The sequence below is a fragment of the Strongylocentrotus purpuratus genome, unplaced genomic scaffold (assembly GCF_000002235.5).
Source record: "Strongylocentrotus purpuratus isolate Spur 01 unplaced genomic scaffold, Spur_5.0 spur5_scaffold_20, whole genome shotgun sequence".
Lineage (NCBI taxonomy): Eukaryota > Metazoa > Echinodermata > Echinoidea > Camarodonta > Strongylocentrotidae > Strongylocentrotus > Strongylocentrotus purpuratus.
In genome coordinates, this window is record NW_022145606.1 from 15,920,992 (window position 1) to 15,930,991 (window position 10,000).

Here is a 10,000-nt window from a genome sequence, read left to right on the forward strand (position 1 = left end):
GTTAATCTTGAGGAATGTTCAATTGTTAAGAATTTAAAGGGTTTCATATAATAGACAAGTAGGAGAGTCTTGGGAGAGGATAGATGAAGGCTCTCGGGTGATGACCCTCAAGTGTATTGAAGTTAAGAATTTGATTCAACTATATAGGGATATGAGTTTTTTTTTAGCAGATAGGGCAGAAGCCTCCAGTACATGATTGCGTATTGGATTCATTGGTTGTCGTGACCCCTAAGGTACTAGACAAATGCAACAGGGGATGAGTGGTCTCTTTGTGGGGGCTTGCCCTTGGATGCATTGAAGTTTGGAACTAACTGCAGTTGGGATCCTCCCTATTGGAGTCCATATTGTTGTTGTGTTATTGTTTTATGACACTGAATTGTATGGAAGTTAAAGGTAACACAAAGTATTGGTATGGGGTCATGAATTTGGTTCAAATGCACATATTGGAAGCATATGTGATCCTACAATATTCAGTGATCGTTGTCGCGGTTGAAATCGAGTCTAAAGAGATGAAAATTTAAGTAATAAACTCTTAATGTTGTATAGCTCCCTCTCAAGGTCAAGATAAAGGTTTAGCTATAAAACAATGTTTCTCGACTAAAATTGACCGATTTGCTATTCCCGTTTGGAAATTATATATCACAACTGCATATTCTGAGATTTTCATGGTCGCAGCTATCATTGTATGGCCGTAGGCGCTATCTAAAATTCATCAAAATTTACCGGGAGCACCGGTAAATTTTGATATTCATTGTATCTTGAAAGCAGAAGAGTTTTACAGGCTAATTTTTGTAGTGCTTATAATACATCCGCAGGGGCATCCAAATATATCAAAATTGTAAGGAATCACTATCCAGCCAATTTTCAAAATTTACCAAAACTTTGTATTACCTTTAAGGGTTTGATTCAATATTATTTGAACAGAAAGGGCGGGAATCTCCAGGATATGATTGGGTATGAGGATTTTTTTTGATTGTGTTCCCATCTCTCTGTTCTCTATTCAGTCGCTGGTGGCTTTGAACAAGCAAAGGTGTATCAGGGGGAATAATACAAATAACATAAAATAGCAATATGAAATAAGGATTTGGCGGGAAAGGAAAAGAAGAAGACACAAGTTAACCCGGGAGGAATTATGTATTATTAGATGCATTATCGGGGAGGGTTGGGTTTTCAGTTCAGAGCCATGAGCGGGGTCGGAGGGTGTACTGAAGAATTGTGTTAAATGAATGATATTGTATTATCATGGGTGAGTGTGTTTGTATGCTGTCTGTGTTGTGGTATGTCTGCGCGTGAAGGGGTATCTGTTCCTGCCTATACTCACGAGTTACAACTTGGGGCGCATGATATGAAGCTGTTTGTTTTTAATTTGAGGCTAATAGATGTTCATAATTTCATGGAAACTTTACAATTGATATAAATTCCTACTGCAATTTTTGTTTAAGTATGTGTATAGATAGAAAAGAAAATCAATGAATAGTGTCAATTTTATTTCGGTAAATGTTAGAGTTTTAAGGGATAGGACTAAACGATTAGCTTTTTTTAATTGGATTAAAAGTAAGAAAGGGGTTGTAGTAATGTCGCAAGAAACGTACAGTACACGAGATGAAAAAAAAATAATCAGATATGATAATTTACGTCTGGGGACCTACTTTTAACGTCACCACCCGAAAAACGTACTATTAATTAAAACACGGTGCGTAATTAAACGTAAAATGCGCCCCTATATTCTGTCGCTTTTGAAGCCACATAGTAGTCAGTGCCCATGTATGTGGCATCATAATTCCCTGACACCACACTTGGATGAATTACATGTACCAGCAACATATATGTTCATAGGTCTCTCGATCGAGCAGCGAACCCGTTGTCCCACCAGAGGGTGCGGGAATTTGATATTATGAAGATAATTCCACACGGCAATAGGTTAGGGCACAGTAATTCATTACACAAGACGTGTCGATCTTAAAAGTAAGTCCATTCTTAGTGATTAATTACACATGCTAGTGGGTTAAAACACGAATGGTGTCAAATTCCCCTTGAAACTTTTTATTACGGACTTTTAATGTTTAGACCCAACAGGCACATGAAAAAATGTCATTTTATTATTATTATCTTCTTCTTAGATGCTGCTTGTAAGTGTCGGCTTGCATGGTGATGTAGATATACAGTAGGTTTGCGGGTGCACCATGTGAGAGAGAGAGTGAGAGGGTCGAGCCACTCCTCCTCTCCAAGCGCTATAGTTCTCCTTAGAACTATATGCTAAGAAAGATAACAAACAGTCCTTTTCAGGACTCCTCAACCCTCTCACTCTCTCTCTCTCTCTCTCTCTCTCTCTCTCTCACACATGGTGAACCCGCAAACCTACTGTATATCTTCTTCTTGTTTTTGATATTATTATGGTATGTCGGAGAATTCCCCGCTCGGATCCCCCTATCCGCCGTTGGAAGAGGAACATACGGATATCGCCTCTTGTTAGACTAAATGTACCTAAAGATTTAAAGAAATTTCAACCTTGATATCAAATTACCCTAGTAACAAAAATCAGAATTTGTGACGTTTGAACGAAGATTTAGAAATTTAGAAATTCATGAATTTTTGAAAGTTGCTATAATTTAAGCAGGGTCTCTTCAAACTGTCAGAATCCAATGTATTCCAACACAAAAAAATTAATCAAATTAAGATATTTCAAAAAGTGTATGACTCGGGAGGGTCTTTTGTCTTTAGAGGATCTGTATTTTTATATCATGCTACCTACTATATTTTTAGCAGAATGAAATAGGGGAGAAAACAGATTTCATTAATGTTTTCGTACACGATAAACAGGACAAAATTGCCAATTTCAGATACGCATTGATCGCAGTGATCTCATATTGTAAACATTCATAATTCTCTCATGATTGGTCCAATTTATTTCAAACTTCACCATTCCGTTTATCATATTTTTTTGTTTTTACTTATAAAATGATTCAAAGCGTTGGATTGCCCTGATAAAGAAATAACCTTTTATCAATGTTGTCCTTTTTAATACATCAAAGTAGGCTATCTTAAAATAGAAGAAAAGACAAGTGGGTAAAAATCAAAAATCAAGTCAACGAGCAATAATATTATAAGGTTTTTCATATTTGAACCAGTAGATTTTTCTTTACTGAATATTAGACCCCCTCTCTCTTGTTTATGCTTTTATGCCTTTCATAATTTTCTTTACTATATGTAAATCTGCTTTTCGATTTTTTTTTTCTTCTCTCTTTACTCAGTTTTCGACAAATCTACAATTTCTCCTATTATGTCTTTAGTTTCTGTATTTATTCATGCCATTGATTTATTTTTCTGTTTAAATCTTTCTTCTCATTGAAATGTTTTTTTACCTCCCATACAATGAGTGTAAAGAATCGATAAAACATACTCAATGGAAGATGATAAATTTAGAAACTTGAAGAACAAAAATAGAAAGCTATCAACAAGGGAAAAAGGGATTAAAACTAAGAATCTTGAAAGTATCTCATCGGTCATACAACGACAGAAATCATTTCTTAGTGAAGTTAAGATACTAGATTAAAATGATTGAAATAATACGAGTATATAATGTAGTACTAACATGACAAACAGGGATACATTAACTGAATATACTGATCTGGGACCCGTTTCACAAAGCCTTTTTTTTCAATGACAAAAATCACTGACAAATCTGCTGATGACCAACCAAAAGCAAGGATTTCACTAGCTTATAACACAACAAAAACTCTCATTTGTCACTGATGAAAAGTTTTGTGAAATAAGGCCCAGTTGTTGCATCAAAGAGATTCAACCATGCATGGTGAAGATCGCCCTCTACGATTAATACTGTATAATGACGCAGGTGTCTGACATGGTAATATGTGCGTCCTCGAAAAAGCGAAACCGAGGGCTACACCAGAGAAAGACCTTGACCCAGCTTTCCCCATCATCCACCAAACCATCATCCTTTGTGACGTCATTGACATCGACCATGGCCTCCTTAATAAACTCAAAACCCGATTGGTCTTCACAGCCTCTTTGATCTTATCACTGAGACACTTTCTTTTTCTGTATTCAATGCAACGCAGGTCAAATGATCTCATAGATATCATGAAGACAATATATTGAACCGATGTTTTTTTATATTACGTCTCGCTAAAATCTGACAGAGAGGGGTCGGAGGGGGGGGGGGGGGAGGGGCCTCGGCGGCTGTTGAATCACCCCTTTTTATTGATATTGATTTCAAAAATGAAACTTCAACAAATTTACAATATGTAGTTCATGCCATGTAAGAAATGGACGAACATTGCCTATATTTGATTATTGATAAAAAGTAATATTGAACTTCTACTTCTAACGTAATTTAAACAAGCTGAGTCCGGTATTCGCAGAAAGCGTTTCATGACGTCCCTCGTTCTTTTTAAGGAATTTCATTGTAAAGATGTCCCCTGAAAACTGTCACTCTTGACCCTTTTATTCAAAATATGAATAGAAAAGGCTTTAAACTATAATAATATAGTTACGATCATGTTCCAATTTCAGGACATCCTACGTCAAACCAAACTCCCCCTCCTCCCCCCCCCCCATACACACTTTTTTGTGTAATCATGTCGGTTCAAGCGCACACACAAAAATTATGATGTGATGTTAACCCAAGGAGATTCCTTGGTTAACCAAACTATTGCCACGCCCCACATTCTATTTACTTTCTAAACGTTTCCAACTCCAAAGTAAATTGATTTGGCTTCATGTGAACGTGCCAATACCAATGTCCAATCCTCAGCTTACGGTCTTTGTTTGTAACCCCGTCACTCTCAAACGGATTGGCTGATATCTTTGTCTCAGATTCTAAACGAAATCCTGGATTTAGTTCATGCTGCAATCATAATTATAAAACTTTAGGTCAGTCAGGAATCACATGACTTTTACAAGCCGATCGCCTGTCTGATTATCAAGATATTTATGATTGGAAGTCGAAATTTCACAAAACCGTTTTCCCAACAGTTTCTATAACACTACAGTCTATTGGGATAAATGAGTATGGTAAAACCGGTCACTCAAATTTTTTTAATTTTTGAGGTAATTTTTGAGGAACTTCGACTATAATAATTGTGAAGCGCAATTTTGTTTAAGGCATCAATATTACACCATATCACAGACGATGATAACACGTAGGGCCATGCATCTCAGATTTGTTTAACTGAAAAAAATTACAATGCCTTAAAATAACGCCGAGCACGAGGCTGAATTCATAATGAAGGCTCGTACAGTAACAACTTAGTCATAGTTGACCCGACCTCGCCTAGCCCATTGTGCATTATGAAAAGGAAATATTATTAACCATTTTCGTGGTCTCTATTTGCTAAACGGTTTCAGAATAAGAGCGGTTTTATTACAAACACTGCCTTGACTTTGCTTGTCTCGATGTGCTACGAAGCGTGAGTGCTTGTGTACACATTACATTACATGCTGGAGTTTGATCGCTTGTGTGTGAAATCTTCATTTTAGTATAGTACGGCTCGAACGACTAGATCTGCAAACGGTAAGTAATACATTCCATAACTTCTCCTAATTTTGATCAACTTCAAAGGGCAATTTGTTGTAAATTCAGCAATAGGCCTACAAAGAGGAATGACACGGGCATGTGAATGGTTAATAAGATTAACTGATTGTTGACGATATACAATCGACTTTAATCTATCATACTCCGCATGTCTATTGCACCTTGTCATTTAGATGTATTTATGACTAATTTATCTTGAATGACAGCACGGCGTCTGCGCCTGTCTTTATATCAGACTATGGCTTTTACGTGTTAATGTTTATACAACTCGATAAGTCTACTGTTCACTTTGCTTTGGTTATTGGATTACTTCTGTATTATATCCTCCCTGCTACAAATTAGATACCCTGATATAATTATAGTCTTAGCTGAGTTTGTAATACAGATCTCAGTGTCATGATTCATTGTAAAGCGTTTAATATTGTTGTAATTAGTAAAATGTCCCAGTATCTTTTTCTTGGCGTATGAGCTTGATCAGAGGATCATATAAATCACTTCACGTAAGGGTGATAATAGAAGTGTTGTAGTCTAGTGGATAAGTCACCCGACTGTGGATCACAAGGTACGGGGTTCGAGTCCAACCGCGGCACTAATGTCCTTTGGCAAGACGTTAGTCGATATTTGCCACTCTCCACCCAGGTGTTAAATGGGTACCGGTAAGATGCGAAAGGTAATGTGGTTGGATGAGCAACTGTGCGCTTGTAGAATGGCGACTGGCCGGAATGCTCCCCAGGGAGTGGATAATGCATGTGCAAACATTGTGTGCAAGTAAGCCAAAATCCGATGACTGGTTTAAATACTGCGCCCAGAAACAAAATAGTAAGCGCGATAGAAATGTTATGTATTATTGTTATTATAATTACTAATAATATTGGTGATTGATTATGAATCACTGCTAAGAACGTAAATAAAGGGTTAGTTTAGACTTATCATCCATACCCTGCAACCTAAAGACCTAAAATACTTCGTAATGAGGATTATGGCTTCTATATGGCACTACCTTTCGATCCCGGGACCTCCCGTATTACGAGATCCCTTTGCCCAGGGCAGTTCACCGAAAATGTAGCATATAAGTAGAACAAAAAAGTAGTAGGCCTATATAGGTTTTGACTATGCATTATAAACAAAAGTAAATGCCAAAGGGCACATTTAAGATTGTGTATACAGAATATCTGAAAACTGAGACTTGAAATTAACACACAATAACCTTTCATTTTGTCACAAACCCCGAAAAAACTATCCAAAAATGAACCATCATTTTCCCCCTTCAAATTCTATTGCTCAAAGTAATAAACTATCAACACTACTTATAGGTGGTGGCGATTATTTTACAAAGTTCAAAGTTCAATTTATTTCTCCACAAATGCAAAACATAGGGAGCTACATAGAATAAAATACATACATACAATACAATAATAGAACATGTACATTATATATAGAACGACTCCAGTTGGAGCAATGTATGTTTTAAAAAGAAACAAATCAGCAAATGTGGAAGGGGTAGTCAAAAATCAAAAATGATTTGTCGAGGACTACCACTGAGGACTACTACTACTGATTGATAAGAAAGAATAAATGCTTTTTAGTAAGCAACCAGGGTCTTAAAGCCCCACTGTCCTACTTGTAGCTACTTGCTCCCTCTATATAGAAAACTTCCCCAATCGGTGCATGTTGGTCCCCCATGATCCTCTTTTTCTTATGTTAGATGAGAGCTGAGTTAATGAGATAGCCACCTGTCAGTGACCTCGCTGTGTGGTGTAATCCCTTCTGGCCCAGTAGTATTGACGGTCTTTAAAGGGACTTAAGGTAACATTGTTCAAATGAGAGGAAAGGATACTAAAGGTAGTGACTTCAATGCTAGATGTAGAGTTAAAGATAACAGTTTGCGTGAAAACAGACCATTATTAATGATTTAAATTGAAAAAATGATCTGATCAATTCTAAAAAAATTCTTCCAACTATATAATTATAATTAAATCAAAGTTTGGGTGAATGTAATTGATCACAAAGCAAGAAATTGGCTCTTTATACCATTTCAAACATATTAGTGTTAACAGATTATTAAAAGCCTGTTTTATGTCTTGTTTTCATGGAAAACCCGTTAGGAATTCAAAAATTGGTTGGGAGAATTCACTGTTATAGAAAAGGAGTTACACATTGACGCCTTCAAAGAAAACCATCAATATCTTTGTGATTCGAGAATTGTTCAGGACTTATGTGCATGTTAGAGGATAAGTACAGCAGCAGGAATATGATAAGTAACATTTCATACAAAAATAAGCAGTTTTTGCATTTACCTTAAATAATGCTACCGGTTCACTTTAAAGCCTATCTGCACTAGTTTGGCCAGGAGGGATAATACCTCCCTGCATGGTCACTGACAGGTTGTTATCTCATCAAATAAACTCTCAATTAACATAAGGGAAAGGGGACCACGGGGACCAACGGGTACCGATTAGGCCTTTTTTGCTGTATAGAGGCCACAAGCAGCTATAAGTGGGGCTTTAAAATATGAGAGTATTCCAAATATGTCAGGGTGAGTGGTGATCTTTGCTCTTTATACATTGCCTGTTTGGTTTCCCTCGCTCCAGAATGTAAAAGAGAAAAAGAAATAATAAGAAAGGGAGAAGAAAAAAAACCAGACCCAACTCAGACAATAATGTATGTATCCTTTTCCGTACTAATTACAAATAAATTGGTTGTAGTTTTAAATCAATCTTAACATTAAGATTAAATCTTTTCCCCCCTTTATGATGAGTCAAGAAGACTATTATTTTTTTGAAAGTTAAGGAGAGTATACTACGAAATAAATCAAAGAGTTGCCCATACAATCGTACATACAAAGCACCAATAAGCTTCTCTCATGTACTCTATTACTTCCTGTTCAACAATCATTGATGAATTTCCTGCGTTATATTAAGCCCAATTAATTATGTCAATCATTCAGTGTGGCAAGACAAACGTAAATTCACCTTCATATACTGCTTTATTTTATGCATATTTTTTTTTTTTTTTTTTTTTTGTATTTATTTATTTCTGATATTTATACAGGGTGGCACATCACCAGTGTGGTGGTTTTCCATGAGGCCCTGTTTGGTAATATATAATAAAACAAATAACAGCATCAAAAGCAAAATAGATAAATACACAAGCATATAAACAGGTAAAATACAAATTAATTGGTATCCCCATGAAATAACTGATCATTCAAGAATCATCCTTGATCATTTACACGAAAATGCTTGTTTTCAGGACTTCTATACGTCATACTCAATACAGACGACATATTCCTTCATCAATATTTGAACAAATTTGTTTTACAAAGCCACGGAGAGTGTTATTAAGTATATCGTAGAGTTGCTTTTATACAGTACTTTTTACTAGTGTAGTGCCGATTAGATCGTGTTCAAGCCTTTTACTGCCCACTTTCGATGAGTCTCGATCCTGCTCTCATTTAAACCAACTTGATGTCACTAATCAATAATAAATAACTGTTGTTTCATTTTGTGCATTTAAAGATAAAGTTGGGTTAAGGTCATGGGATTGCATTGTGAAGATAAAAACGGGGTGGAATCGATCAGAAAAAGTTGATCATGTAGCATATAAGTATTGGTGTGTACTGCAAGGTTCTAAAATCATCACAATGATAAGAAATTTGGCCCATTGTTGGTAAAGTAACAAGCACTGTACACAGAAAGATGTAAATGGGGCTACATAAACATGTGGCATACAAATCGGGCCTCGTTTTAAATCTGTTACTTGTCATTGTTAGAATCTGAAGTCATTCGAAGAGCCATGTTTTTCAGGGAACATTTGTTCTCTGATGTTCTCCCACACTTGCATAATAACAATGTTAAACTCAGAACCAGAACTCAACCTTCTCTTTAAGACAATATAGGATTGTCAGTTTTGGTTTTATTGCGGTCTGGATGATATGTACTAGTGATTACTAACACGTATCAGAAAGAAAGTTTCTATATTCGCTGAAATGCAAACTTGCCACCCAAAGTCCACATCGCACGAAAACCAAGGTTTGTCGACAAACCTCCTTTGTGAATTCGGGCCATTGTGTTCTGCTTTTTATTGCTATTAATCTTAAATCAGGTTGGCTTCCCTTTTGAATTATTTATATACATATCTTTTGTTATTGGAGAATTATTTGAATTGATAGGGTAGATACGGAACTAGCCATAGATGTTTGTCGCTCATATTTTATGCACCAAGATACAAGTCATTCAAAATTACAATGCGCATGATGAAGCGATAGTAGGGACTTTTAGATTTGCGTGGACTAATACGTGTGACGTCCATTCAAGGCAGTGCGTTAAAGATGAAGTTGAGTTCTGGTCATGCGATTGCATTGTAAAAGAAACGATGTGGAACCGACCAGAAAAGGTTGATCATCTAGCATATAAGAATTTGTGTGTATTGTAAGGTTTTGGAATC

The 10,000-nt window shown here is 36.3% G+C and overlaps 1 long non-coding RNA gene across 1 annotated transcript in view; it reads left to right on the top strand.

The window, feature by feature from the left end:
• The first annotated feature begins 5,256 nt into the window (after positions 1 to 5,256).
• The window catches only part of LOC105444455, a 14,738-nt gene continuing 9,994 nt past the window's right edge, over positions 5,257 to 10,000 (top strand). Inside the window, exon 1 of the long non-coding RNA XR_973080.2 lies at positions 5,257 to 5,533. This is a non-coding gene — a long non-coding RNA (uncharacterized LOC105444455). The remainder of the gene's footprint in view (positions 5,534 to 10,000) is intronic.